The 15145-nt window shown below is 41.0% G+C and overlaps 1 long non-coding RNA gene across 1 annotated transcript; it reads right to left on the bottom strand.

Annotated features, from left to right (window-relative positions):
* Positions 1-2171: 2171 nt before the first annotated feature.
* LOC103103032 (uncharacterized) lies at positions 2172-14848 on the bottom strand. The gene is made up of 3 exons (XR_001626716.2): positions 14628-14848; positions 6155-6264; positions 2172-2760 (listed from the first exon to the last, which is right to left on the bottom strand). It is a non-coding gene; the product is annotated as an uncharacterized LOC103103032 (long non-coding RNA).
* Between the last annotated feature and the right edge of the window lie 297 nt (positions 14849-15145).

Raw genomic sequence — 15145 nt, 5'->3', positions numbered from 1 at the left:
TCCAACCCATTGCTCTCAGAGAGACTGAGAACTTGACTGGCTAGTCCCCAAACTCTAAACCATGCCTCATTTTTGTTTTTACCAAAATACAAGTAAAATGCTGCTCCTTTTATTTATTCCCTTCTTCTCCTAGACTCTCTAGGGAAAGAACCCCCGCTGTCTCTACATACCTCTAAGGGAAGCCAAAGTGTTGCCTTGACAACAGATGACTACTTTGGAACCTTTTCCAAACAAGTCCAAAAGAAAAAGAAAAATGGCTGAGGCCTGGGTATTGTTTGAAATGACAGACCAAGAGCAGTAGCCTTGGGAATCTATTCTTGTATGCATGCATGAAGCCTTCATGACCGATGAACCTGGCTAAGGAGGTAGCCAGTCAACATTTGATGCACAACTCTTGGAATAAAGGTGAGGAGAACAGGTCATTTCAAGTCTGACCTCTTGCAGTTAATCACCTGAATGCAGCTTCACAGAGAGAATGGAAAAGAGGTAGAGGGAAAATTAGTTTTCCACTAAGGTGCTTATTTGAAGAGTGATACTGAAAATGAGAAGGTACCAGGGACAGAAAACTGGCAGAAGGAAATATTTCAGTATGAAAGATTGTGTTGCTCATGGAGCTCTGAAGGAGAGGATGGACGCTTGGCATAATAATGGCAGAAACAAAAATGTAGAAATGGGGAATCATAATCTGTGTTTGATGGACAGTGGGCTTGGCCAAGGGAAGCATTGTTGATGATCCTTCCCTCTGTGAGTCAGTCTGTTTGCTTTTCTTTTCACTATCAGGATGGCAGAAGGAAAAAAAATGGAAAGGAAGGAAGGAAGGAAGGAAGGAAGGAAGGAAGGAAGGAAGGAAGGAAGGAAGGAAGGAAGGAAGGAAGGAAGGAAGGAAGGAAGGAAGGAAGGAAGGAAGGAAGGAAGGAAGGAAGGAAGGAAGGAAGAAGGAAGAGACAGAGAAAGAAAATAAACAAGTATTTATTGTGCGCCTATTACGTGCCAGGCATTGTGTTAAGTACCTTGCAATCATTATCTTTTTGATTCTCATGACCAGCCTGGGAGGAAAATGCTATAATAATCTCCAGTTTATTGAAACCAAAGAATTTAAAGTGACTTGGCCAAGATCATACAGAAAATGTCCAGGGCCAGATTTTAACTCTTCCTGGCTCTCTAAACTCTACATCATCCAACTGCCTCTATTCAGCTAATTATCAGGTACTATAAAAGCTAATTTATGAAGTGCTTTAAGGTTTGAAAGGCATTTTACATGTGTTATCTCATTTAATAGAATATTCCTGTAAGGTATGTGTTATTATTATTTACATCTTACAAATGAAGAACCTGAGACTGGCTAGACTTAAACTTGGGCCTTCCTGACTCCAAGTTCAACCCTTTATTCACTATTTCACCTAGCTCCTCTAAAGTTTAACAATAAACTTTAATAATGGACCCAGTTCTACCTCTACTACTCAGCTTATACTCCAAAAAGTCAAAGGAAAAAAAGGACAAAATGTACAAAAATATTTATGGCAGCTCTTTTTGTAGTAGCCCCAAACTGGAATCTAAAGGAATGCCAATTTTTAGCCTTTTGGGTCACGGTTAAACAAATTGTGATTTATGTGACTTTGCCATAAGAAATGATGAAATGGACAGTTTCAAAGGAAACTGGAGGCATCTATGAGCTGATACAGATTAAAGTGAGCAAAACAAGGAGAAACATTTATCCTATGACAATAACATTGTAAGAAAAAAATCTTTGAAAGACTTAAGGTTCTAATACAACGAGAAAAGTGAGTTCAGAGGATTAAAAATGGCTCATAGGAACCAATCACCTTCTGTCAAGAAATGGACTTAACATTCTTTTACCATAATGAACAATATGGAAGTGGTACCCAGATCAAATGACTACCTCTAGGAGGGGAGGCAGGTAAAGAAGGAAGGGAGGCAATTTGTGTCTTATAACTTCAGAAAACATATCTAGAAAATTGTTATTGGGAAAATAAAATATTTAAAAAAAGAAATAGACTTAAAATGCAGAATGAGACAGGCAGTTTGGGACATGGCCAATATGAGAATTTGTTTTGGTGGACTCTTCACATGTGTTAGGAGGGCTTTTTTAGAATTAATGTTCATTTTGGGGGAGAGGGAATTAATTAATGCTTCTAATATAAACGATTACATAATTTTTTAAAAGATAACTTTAATATTAGTCAGGATGTAGTAGGAAGAACAAGGTTTTTATGGTCAGAAGATCTGGCTTTGGATTTTAATTTTACTTATTCCTTTTCTCTCTATCCCTAGACAAGTCATTTTTGCCTCTTTAAGGCCTCAATTTTTCAATTCATAAAACTAGATAGATTAGTCTAAAGCAAGTCCAAATCTCTCCAGCTTCCAGGATGATCTTATAGCCTTCTGGTAATCCTATGGAATAGAAGGCTGACCTGGGAAGGAGAAGGAGTTTCAGATGGAAAATGTTTGGTGGTAGGCTTGGTGGAGGCAGAAGAGCGGACAGGGAGATAGATGTGGCCACTTGCAGACACTGTTAGCCAGAGTGACCTTTTTCTTCCCCATCCTTGGGTTCTATTGAGCATGATGGGTGTCTGTGGAAGATGAAATAGGAATGGAGAACAAAATGAAAAGTCCAACCTCTTGTGTCCAGAGCTGGCTTATCCCAGTGAGTCCCCACTGGCGTGACTTTGCCTGCTATTCCTTTGGGCTCGTTGGCCTTTGCTTTGTGTTAGTAAATTCCTTAGCATGGAAGGAGGGAGCCTGGAGGGAGGGAAGCAATCTGGTCTCAGACACCGAAATCAGAAAAGAAACGCGGATTGTTGGTTGAACATATTGCTGTCTGTGTGCAAAATGTTCACAGCAGTTACAACTTTGGATGAATATGCATTAGCTCGATGCTGCAATTTGCCTGAGCGCCATGCTGCACTCGGAGCCTTGGCAAGACGGGTAATTATCTCCACATTATGTGCCTTGTCTCTTTCTCTTCTTAATTAAGTAACTAATCTGGTGGAGTAGAGGCCTGTTTGTGTTTGTTTGGCAGGTACAGCCTTGTGACAGTTGTCTGGAGAAGTTTCTTGGAAATTTATGAGACTTTCAAAAAAAAACACAAACTGCTCGGAACAGAGCCGACCTACCGGAGCCTGGAAAAGTCACAGCGTGGCAGGGCTGAAACCCTCCTGGAGTGGGAGGCTCGGCCGAAGCTGGTGGGGAAGATTGGGTGCAGAAATGTCACAAGCAGACAAGGGAGGCCTCCAAGACGCTGGAGCAGGCAATTCTGAGTGCTGTAATGCTCTTAGGCAGGATTGTGGGGAAGCAAGAGAAACCAAATGGCCAGGTCTACCTGGGAAAGTTGGAAATAGGAAGAGTTCCTTTTTGACTGGGGGCACCGGGTCGCCTGAAAGGTGAGCACCAGGGCTAGAAAAGCTCGGAGGATTTGCCAGTGTGTCGGAAAACCTTCTCCACTGGCTCCACCGACACCACAAGCGAGGTCCATGCAAAGGCAGCATAGTATAGTAGACAGAGGGCTGGACTTGGAGTCAAGAAGCCCTGGATTAGAATTCTGCCTCCCACTCCTGCCAGCTGTGTGATATTAGGTACGTCCTTCACCACCCTGGGGCTCGGTTTCTTTATCTATAAAATGTTCCCTTCCAACTCTAAATCTGCGCCGTGGGGTCCATAGCCGTGGTGATGAATTCCCACACAAAAGATGAAGTGACAAAGCAGACAGCTACAAAAGGAGAGCCAGCCTAGCATGTAAATTCCAGTGAAGGCTATACTGCCAAACTATGTACTGAACGTGGTGTCAACATCTGTTGCTTTGTATACCAAGGAACGGGGAGGGGAAACAAGAACTTATGAAGCACAGTAGGTGCTTCATATGTGCCAGGCAAAGTCCTAAAAGCTGTTATAAAGAATATTGCATTTTGATCCATTCCTGGAGGAACTGAGTAAGCAGGGACCAGGATGCCACCATGGCAATAGCCAAGGGCAATGGATTGCTACTTTCTGCCTTAATGCTGCCATCTAAAAAGTGATGCTTGCTTTGATCATCTATGCCCTCCCCTCTAGGAGTAGATGTATCCGAGGGTTCCATCAATCAACAGAAAGGCTGGCACCAGATAGGTAAAGGCTATAAAAGCCAGACAGAAGTGGCAAGAGGTAGCCACTGAGTTCCCCCAGCAGGGTATTGATCTGGCCAGACCTGTCCTTTAGAAATGTCACAGGAAGTTGTGGGGGAGAGGAATTGAAGAGGAAAAAGAGTGAAGGCAAGGAGGCAAATATGGGGGCATTCCGATAGACCTAGGGAGAGGCGATGAGGACCTGAACTACAGTGGTTCTGAGGTGAGTGAAGAGAAAGGGCTAAGGAGGAGATACTGGGGAAGTGGATCTAAAGAGCTTTACCACTAATTGGATGAGAGAATATAGAGAGTCAAAGACAGCTCCAAGCTCACAACCCTGAGTGAATGAATGGAAGGATTGTGGGGCCCTCCAGAGAGAGAGGAGCCATTTGGGGGGAACGAGTGGAAGAAAACAAGCTCTGCTTTCAACATGTGGAGTTTGAGATTCCTAAAGGTCATCTAGGTGGAAAGCTTTTACAGGCAGTTAGTAATATGGGATCAAAGCTGATGAGAAAGATAAAGGTGAGATGTGTTTTTGGAGTCATCAGCATCAAGATAATAATTAAGCCTATAGGATCAATGGGTTCACAAAAGAGAAAGATTTAAGAGCGAAGAGAAGGGGGCCAAGGGCAAGACATGGGAGGTGATTCAGCAAAGAATGGAGAGAAGGAATAGCTAAAGAGACAGGTAGGAGGACAAAATGAAAGATATATTGTTGTGGGGCAGCAAGGTGGATAGAGAGAGTGCTGAGCTAGAAGTCAGGAAGACTAATCTTCCTGAGTTCCAATTCAGGCACAGACACTTACTAGCTATGTGACCCTGGGCAAGCCACTTAATTCTGTTTGCCCAAAAGGGGAAAAAAAGCATGTTGTAATGAAACTCCAAGAAAAGAGCCATTAAGAGGGTCAAGAACTTCAGAGAGGCCAAGAAGGATGACAGAAAAAAGACCCTCAGATCAAGTAACCAAACTTGGAAAGAATGGTTTCTAATGAATGAATTTTGTGATTAGACATCTTATCACAAGGAACAAAAGCAAATGGGAGAAGTACAGGTAAGGAGCAGAGTTCTAATTCTGTATTATCAGTTGCTTAGTGAACTTCTCCACCTGGACAGTCAGTGTTAACCAGACTGGGCACTCACCATCTGCCAAATACAATATACTCATCCCCTTCTTTACCTTAATTGATAGCATTTCCACCCTAGAAAGTTCTGTCCATCTAAATAATATCATGCAAAGTTTGGCTCCAGGTCCACCTCCTCCAAGGAACCTTCCTCACTGCCACAGTTTGTTTATCCTTCCTTTACATGAGCTTCTGTACCCCTTATTGTCTTCACCCCTCAACTGTCATTTAGCCTATAGACTATCTTGTAGCATGAGTGATCTTTTCATGAGTATATTTCTTATTTCTCCAACTAAACTATAAAATCCTTGAGGGCAAAAACCAAAATTTTTTCAATCTCTAATATAATGGCTCATTTATGTATACTTGTGATCAATCAAAATTATTTGATTCAAACTGTATCCTGGGATCAGAATCTTTAAGAGTTTCATCTCATAATGTGTTCCCATGCCATCGCTACTCAGACCAAATCAGGAAAGGTTAGAAAGTTTCAGGAAAGAACTTTCCAGCCCTATTTAATGTGTGAATGGATGTGGTAGATGCCTGAATGGAGGACTACTTCTTTCTAGTTGATGGATGAATGAATGAGTGATTGAATGGATATATGAAAAAAAAAATTATTAAGTGCTTACTGGGTGTGAAACATTGTACCACATTCTGGGAATGTATAAAGGCAAAACAGTACCTGCTCCTCAAGAATCTAATGGGGCATGGGGAAGGATTAACACAAATACGAAGTTTCAACTATAAAACAAATGGAAAATCTCAGTGGCCTGAAGGTCCCTTTGTCACAGCATGGACATGTATTTTCTTTACCATCATCATCATTAATAAATATATATTAAACCTCTGCTATATGCCAGGCAGTGTTCTGGGTACTAGGGATACCAAAAGAACCATGAGGCAGTCCCTTACCTCAAGGAGATTATGATCCAATAAACCATATCTATTTCTGATGTTGAACCATTTGGAAGTTCCAAGGCCTTTGGTGTTCAGCACATCCAGATCTTTGGTATGTGTGACTTCTGAGGAGATAAGGGCAGTAGAAACAGTGGTGAGGGTTCATCTCCACAAGGATTATTATTTTAGACAATGGCTTTGGAGATCTGGGCTAGGAATAGGGTTGGGGGTCTGGGGGACCATTGTTCTTCCCAAGCTTCTTAGGCTTATCTGCCCATTGGTGGGAGTTTGTCAGGATCTGGGGGTAGGTAGTGGTAGAGATGATGATCTCCTCCTCCACAAGGGTGGTTTAGCTGGACTATAGCCGTTGGGGCTGGGCTGGAAACAGAGTTGATTATGTAGAGGGCATTATGTTTTATAAGGAGAAGGACAGCAATTCTCAGGGATCTTGAAATCTGGATGCTAGAACTAATTTCACCTACATCCAAAGGGAGATTTATTTACATCCTATTACAATCGCACTGCATTTCTATATCCCTTAAAGCCTGGCTGAGGGGTTCCTTGGACTCCTGATAGATTTGTTTCTCCCTATCCTCTGCTATCAGTGCCTGACATCCCAAAGACCTCTTTCTCAGCCTTGGATTAATGGGACTTCATTTGATCCTGACTCAAATATGATGCGGTCCGATCCTGCCTCCTCACTGCATCACAAAGGAGCTGTGGCAGAAGTGAGGTTTGCTATGTGTGCACCTGATTTATTTCTTGGTTTGCAGGAGAGTAAAAATCCATAATAGAAGTAACTTCTCTAGTGACCCAGGAAACACAGGGAGGCTGGGAGCTTTGAAAAGTCTTCCTGCCCTGGTTTATTTATTTATTTATTTATTTTAAGAGCTGGCTGCAACTTCTATGCACTCCATGGCCTCTGCTTAAAGATAAACGTGTCTAGGGATGGATTTTGGCTTTTGGCAGCTAGCTCATGCTGAGCGCAAATTTCCAGCCTATTGTAGCTAAAATAAGCAAATGAGGCTGCAGTAATTTTAGGACAGCAAACGAATGATTGCAAAGTGTGGTGGGAGCATGGTGTTTTGAGGGAAAAGGCACAGCAACAGTTTGGCAGAAGGCTTTGCCGGAGAGATGGGATTAGTTAAATGCTGAAGGATTTTATTTGAAGGGGGAAATTCTCCTCAGTGCAATGTAGTGGAAAGGACCCTGTTCTGGGAGTGAGGAAGGTTGGATTCTATCCTAATTCTGGCACACACTACTATGTGACCTGAGATCAAATTCAGCCTTATGAACATACTAGCTATATGATCCCTAGCAAGTCACTTAACCTCTGTCTGCCTCAATTAACTCAATTGTAAAATGGTGATTATAATGGCATATACCTGTATATATACATATACATATGTATATACATGCATATACATATAAGGGAGAAAGAATGGAGTCTTCCCCCCCTCAAGTTTAGGACAAGGGATAAAAGGAGTTGATGTTACATGTCCCAGAAGGTAGAAGGGGGGTGAGATGGTTTATTCCCCCCTTCAGTCCTCTCCAAATATGTCTCCTCACTAAACCTGCCTTTTACTCCCCTCTAATAACTGGTCTTGTAGGTGAACTTCTTCCCTTGGGGAAAGAGAGAGAAATCAGCTCTCTCTCTTCCACTGTGACTATTTCCTTCACTCACAATGAAGTCATTTGAGGATAGATGACAATCTTTATTCTAAACAATTGTTGTCAGGGGTAAAACAGGAAGATGTCTGAAGGGTTAGGGTCTAGAGGAAAGAGGGGAAAGGAGGACCTTGTCTGTCTAAATCTTCCTTCCCTCCCTCCAAAGTTGAGAGACCCAGGCTTGACAACCTGGCCTCTGAGAGGTTCAGGTTTGGTGAACCTGGTCTTTGTCAGAGCAGAACAACGTCCAGACCCAGGCTGTCCAGGAGCTGTGAGAGATCTTGTTAGGGCTGCTTCTTATTGTTCTCAGGTTTCTGCCACACTTCTGGCTGGGATCTTTGAGGGGGGATGGTGATCCGGTTCAAGGAGGGATTTAGTCTAGTGCTCAGGATCCAGTCTCAGACAAGACTTTTCCCTTTGCTGGAGAGAGAGACAGACAGACAGACAGAGACAGACAAACAGAGAGAGACAGAGAGACAGAGACAAGAGACAGAGAGAGCTAACGGTTCCACTCTTAGAATCTCCTCTTCCCTCTGGATTCTAATCCTCTTGAGCCCCTCCCCTGTTGGGGATGAGAAGCCTCTGCAGTTTTCCAGGCTCTGCCTGCCCTTCAGGTTCTTGGATTAGACCTCTATTGCATACCTCATAGGGTTGTTGTGAGACTCAAATGAGATGATACTTCTTTAGCATGTAGCAGAGTGCCTGACACATCGTAGTTGCTAAATAATGCTTTTTCCCTTCCCACTGATGTGACCTCGGGAGGAGTCATCCTTGACTCTTCATTCTTTCTCATACAGAACCAGTTCCCAAGAATTGTTGATTCTCTCTATCTCTATGTGTCTGTCACATTGGTCTCCTTCCTTCTACTCCTAGCACCATCTGGGCTCTTCTTCCCTCTGACCTAGAAAATTACAACAGTCTCCTAATTGTCTCCCTGCCTTTATTCTCTCCCTTCTGTAATCCAGGCCCTACGCAGCTACTTTAGGTGTCCCAAAAGAATTATTCTGACCACGCAATTGCTGCCCTCAATAAACTCCACTGGCTTCCTCTTGTCTCTGGGTTAAAATACAAACAGTTTATCATGAATAGTCCGTCACAGCCTTGTTCTTCCTTTTGAAGAGGACCAATGGCATCATGGGTTGATGCCCTGACTTGCTCCTGAATTGGATGTAAGTAAGGCAGAGCGACACCGAGCCATCGGCCTCACTCCCTCTCTTCCAAAGTCATCCAAGTCCGGTAGAAGACAAAGATCAGGACGACTGGCCGTGGCCCCGGGTGCAGCGGACAACTTGGGTGTCTCTGATGTCTGAGCAGGCTCTAAATGCTCCACAGGGCCTGCTTCAGCCACGTTCGTGGCCATTGGAACAAATTGCTTTTATCTACCCTCTCCACCAGGGGAGATATTTAACAGACTTCGTGCCATAGACGGGTTTCCCCCACATTTATTAAAGATTACTCCCCTTTGCACACAGTCTAAGGTCCAGCCAGATGGGCCTGCTTCACGCACCTGTTCTCCAGACGTTGAATGCACTCCCTCCCCTCTACCTTTCAGAATCTCTCAGCATCCTCCAGATTTCAGCTTAAGCACTACCTCTTGCATGAAGCCTTTCCTGACCCTCTCAGATGTTGGTGTCTCCCATCTGAAATTACTTTATACTTAGTGTATAGACTTTATATCTAATTATTTGCATACATTTATTGTTCTTTCTCCATATGGCAGGAATTCTCTTGCTTTTTGGCCTCTATACATCCAGGGCCTACCACAGTGCCTAACACACAATAGATGATAAATGCTTGTCGACTGACTCATAGGATCATAGGATCATTGGAAGAGACCTCAGGGGTCAGTTTCTTTAATTGATAAATAAGTGTTTTCTTGGTTGCATTCTGTATTAGAATCAATACTAAGTATTAGTTCTAAGGCAGAAGAGTGGTAAGGGCTACACAACTGGGGTCAAGTGACTTACCCAGGGTCACACAGCTAGGGAGTGCCTGAGGTCAGATTTGAACCCAGGACTTCCTGACTCCAGGACTGTACAGATAAATGATTTAGATTAGAACACAAAATCTCAAGTTGGAAGGAAACTCAAAAAGCATCTAGTCCAAGCAATAACTGATCAAGAACTACATTTACATTGTCTCTGAAAAGTGACCATCTAGCCTAAAGAAAGGGAATCCACTGGCTCCCCATGCAACCCATTACACATTTGTAGAGCTCAAATTGTTTTATTATTGTTCAGTCATTTTCAGTTTTGTCCAACTCTTCGTGACCCCAATGGGAATTTTTCTTGGCAAGGACACTCTAGTAGTTTGCCATTTCCTTCTCCAGTTCATTTTATAGATAAGGAAATAGAGGCAAACAAGGTTAAGTGGCATACAACTAGTAAGCATCTGAGGCCCGATTTGTACTCACAAAGATGAATTTTCCTGACTTCAGGCCCAGAGCCCTATCTGTCGCACCACCCAGCTGCCTAGCTCTAATTGATAGGAAGGTATGTTTTTTTCCCCTTTCACTGAACCTAAAAAGACTTCTTTGCCTCTTTTCCCCACTGATCCTAGTTCTGCCCTCTGCATTATAGACCTTCAAATATGTGGACAGCTATCATGACCCTCAACCCCTTGAAACTTCTCTTATCTAAATTAAACCATTTCTAAGGTACCTGCAAGGTCCAACTTTCTATGATTTTATGAATCTGATTCCTTGTTACCCATTTGTCATCCTCAGTATGAGAGAGGAATCAATCAAATCAACAAAGATGTAAGGAAACTCCCAAAGGGTACCATTGTTAAATCTTCCCATTTACATGGTATTTTAATGTTTATAAGTGTTTTCCTCAAAAAATTCTTTAAGGGAGGCATTATTATCTACATATTGAGAGGTAGCTTGGCATAGTGGATAAGGAAGTTGACCTGGAGTCGGGAAGACCCAAGTTCAAATCCCATCTCAGATTTAACAAATGTTTAACTTTGGAGAAGTAACTTTGGCTCTGTCTGTCTTGGTTTCCTCATCTGTACAGTGAGGGGAGTTGGACTTGATGGCCTTCGGGTCTCTTCCAGGTTTAAATCTATGATCTTTAATTGAATAAATTGAGTCTCTAAAAGATCATGCAGTTTCCCATGAACATATTGTTAGTAAGTCTGAGGTTGGACTTGAAGCCAGATTGCCTGATTTGAGGTTTGACACTCTATCGATTGCTCCATGTTATTCAAGGAAAGTTTGGGATGTTTGGTTCTGATCCTTGACTTCTGGTCCTAATGTCAAACTGTCCCTTTAGCTCCCACCAATGACAGAATCCTGGGCTAGGGAAAGAGTAGAGCTGACCCAATGGAGATAGTTACAATATATTTACAGTGATGCAATGCAGCTGAACAGATTGGAGATGAGAAGTTTATGGTCTGAAGGAGTTTGACCTTCTTATGTTTGGCCTTTTCTTGTTTGTTTACTTGAAGGCCAAGATGTGAAGATTCACTGTCATCTGGTGGGTGGTTTGGGAGCCAAAGAGGATGAGCTGACAAGGCTCTTTTACTGACAAAACTAGACAGGGCTGGCCCTACACTAAGGCAGAGTAGGCCACTTCTCACCTAATGGGATTTAAGGGGAACTGCCCCACAATAACTGACCTGCCAGTGTGCCTAAGCATTCCCACCATAATTTTGTTCTTTGATGATAACATCATCCCTTGGAAGCCTATGATAAATTATGTTAATTTGGAGGAATAATCAGTTAACCCATTTGTGTCCATTAATAAAACCGGTACTCATTTATTTGTCATTACCCAGTATTTTACCCAGAGTTGGGCCCTAAATGGGTATGAGTTATAGCTTGAAAGTCACCTAGAAGACAGCAGGACCACAAAGGAATGGATGAAGGTCATAAGGTAAAAAGATTCTTGAAGAATCTGGGGGTTTGCCACAGTGTGGGTAGAAGTGATGGCCTTGGTAGACAGATTATCAGAATGAAGGTAGTTGAGAGGGGAGTAGATGGTGTAGAAAGATAAATTAAGAGGATGAAAACAAGGAAAGTAAAGGGGAAAGAGACATCAAAGACAAATTTATCAATTTCCTATAAAGTAGTCTAGCAGGAAGGAAGGGAGAATTTTTAAATGTCTAGCCTGGTACTTTATAAATATTATCTCATTTGATTCTTATGACAAACCAAGTTGGTAAATGCCACTATTGCCTCATATTATAGATGAGGAAACTGAGACAGAGGTTAAGTGACTTACCCAGGGTCATACAGTTAGTATCTGAAACCAGTTTGGAACAAGGTTCTTCCTGACCCCAGGCCCAATGCTTTATTTATTGAGCCATCTAGCAAATAGGGTAGAAGAAATCAGTCATTTCTTTTATGGGCAAGTCCTGTAAAATTTTTAAAGGTAAAAAAAAGATAGCCAATACCAAGATTCTCCTTTGAACATCTCACCCAGATGGTCTGATGAGAACCCATTGCCTTTGCCAGTCACATGTTTTTCTCTGTGTGTGTGTGTGTGTACGTGTGTATGTTTATAAATGTATGAACATGTGTACTTTCAGGAACATTAACTGGATAGAGGCCTATTTTTCCACATTTAAAGCTATTACTAGGATGAGACAACTGGAACTTTGTCCCAGGGCACCAAAATTTAGAGGTCCTTAACAGCATCTATATTCCTTCAACAGTGTAGAAACAACTGAATTTAATAGCTAGCAATTTATTACTAGATATCATTAGCAAAAATAATTTGTTAAAATAGGGAAGTTTCAGTGAAGCCTTTCCTTGGAATTGAGTTCTAGATGACCGCCATCTTGAATTTTACCACTGTGGATCACTGTTTCCCCACCCCAATAAGTGAGTGCCATCTTCTTCAGTGTCCTCCACCTTCAGTGGCTCTGACATGTTTCAAATAAAGAAATGTATGAATGACTAGGATATGGCAGGGACCATGGCCAAAGCCCCTGGCTACCATGTCATATTTAAATGAATTGTCAAAAAAAAATTGGTGTCCCTTCCCAGCCCTACTCAACTGAATTTGTCTTAAAATATGGATTCATGGGAACTCATATGACAACTTCATAGTTCATAAAGGCTATAAATTTTCAGAGGAAACTAAGTGTCATGGTGGATAGAATACTTGGCCTAGAGTCAGAAAGACATGAGTTGAAATCCAGCCTCAGACAAATCTTAGTTGTATGATCCTGGACAAATCACTTTACCTTGTTTGCCTCAGTTTCTTCATCTGTCAAATGTGCTAGAGAAGGAAACGACAAAGCATTCCAATATCTTTGCAAAGAAAACCCCAAATGGGGTCATAAAGATTAGGATACAACTGAAAACAATTGAGCAACCATATTGTGGTTTCCTCCTACATATGTCTCCAAACTTGAAAAGCTCCCTATGGCCTCTAGAATCAAATAGAAACTCCTCCGTTAAGCTTATAATCTTTCATAACTAGACATTAACTTATCTTTCTAGCCTTGTTGGTCATTACTCTCTTCAGCACTCCATGGTTCATCCAAATTGATTTTTTCACTGTTCCTCACATATAGCACTCCACCTCTGGCCCATTGTATCCTGATCTTGGAACGTTCTTCTTCTTCGCCTTTGCCTCATAGAAGCCTTCTATTCCTTAAACATGCAACTCAAGTACTACCTTCTACATAACGTCTTTTCTGACTGCTTCAACTGCTAGGGCCTTCCTCCCCAAACTACCTTGTATTTAACTACCTTGTATTCATTCACCGTATATTTATGTTTTATTTATATTTATTTTATAGATATTTCTATTATATATTTCTATTTATTATATATTTGTTATTAATTATAAAATGGTGTTTATATAATAATGTAACATTATTATATTTATTCTATATATATGTTTGTATACCTACCTATCTGTATATCATAATTGTATATACATATATCCTCATAATCTCTTCATTAGAATGTAAGTAAGCTCTTTGCAAATGGAGATTGTTTCTTTCCTTGTCCCCAACACTGAGAATAATAGATGCTTAATAGTTATTTGTTGATGGATTGATTCTTTGGTGAAAATCATTGTTGGTTAAATGTAGCCAGTTTGAACCTAAAATACATGTCTTTTCATTGTCCTTTAGGCCACCTATAATTTTGTTGCTTCTTCTGTCATAGGAGTAGGACTAGACAGTTTCCAAGATCCTTTCTCTCTCTACCATTATGGTTTTATGATTCACTATCCTAATGCATGCTCTCCTATTAAAAATATCAGTGAATGCTTATTTCTTCATTTCTTCTATTTTTTATCAAGGATATCTTTAATATGTACAAAGACCATCCTTATAAAGATTTTACAGGATTTTTTAAAGTAGGCTCATGGATCGATTCCCATGTTTTCTTGGTGGCCTTTTTAAGGTATTATTAATAATTCCATCCATGATCTTTTACATTCTTTTGAGATATTTCCACCTTTGACTTATCTTAAAAATCAATTCAGATTCAACATTGATAAGCAACTCAAAAGCATTCCTTACAAAGTTTTTACAAAGCAACACCATAACAAGTGGAAAGGTCTGTCTGTCCTGAAACAATGTGGAAGCCTTCTCAGGAGATCTATTTGTTGCCCAAACTTGACTTGCTTTCCATAAATGCAATCATAAATGATGGTTGAGTCAGACACCATTCACAAGCAAAAGATAAAACTTAAAAACAAATCAGTAAGATTAGTGAAAGACTTTGGGGTCAGGGTAAGGAATCTCTACTTCACATATTTGAAGACCAATCAAGTAGAAGGATTTTTGTACTGTTTGATCATGGATAAAAGAAGAGAAGTAAATTTTAACTCAAAATAAGAAAGAATTTCCTTACAATGAGAGCTCTTCAGAAATGGTATGTACTTGCTTCATGAGGTAATGAGTTCTATGTCACTGGAGGTATTCAAGTAGAAGTTGAATAATGACTTGTCAGAGATAATCCAGTAGTTTATGCTTCAGGTAAGAGTTGGAGAAGATCATCTTTAAGGTTTCTTCTGTCTATTCTATAATAACTACTCAAATTCACAAATGGACTTGAGATCTCATCTCAATGAGGATATTGCCTCCAGTGAGACAGTTTGCAACCCATTTATGCCTCCCTATCCCATGAGATTCTTGTCCATGACATCATAGAGGAATATATTCCTATGTGCCTGGGATCTGCTTCTCTTTCTCTTGATATTTCAATGATACCAGTGGAGCACTATGGCTAACCATTGGCTAGCCCTCTCTCTCCCATAAGGTCACCCCTTCTTTCTTGATCATACATTTCTTTGAAAATATATTATTTACTTCACTAATAGATATACTGAATTTTAAAAGTAATATTCCCTAAATACTTGCTATGGACAG

The sequence above is a fragment of the Monodelphis domestica genome, chromosome 1 (assembly GCF_027887165.1).
Source record: "Monodelphis domestica isolate mMonDom1 chromosome 1, mMonDom1.pri, whole genome shotgun sequence".
Lineage (NCBI taxonomy): Eukaryota > Metazoa > Chordata > Mammalia > Didelphimorphia > Didelphidae > Monodelphis > Monodelphis domestica.
The sequence above is the reverse complement of the archived record's forward strand: the minus strand, read 5'-3'. Positions and strand labels throughout refer to the sequence as shown.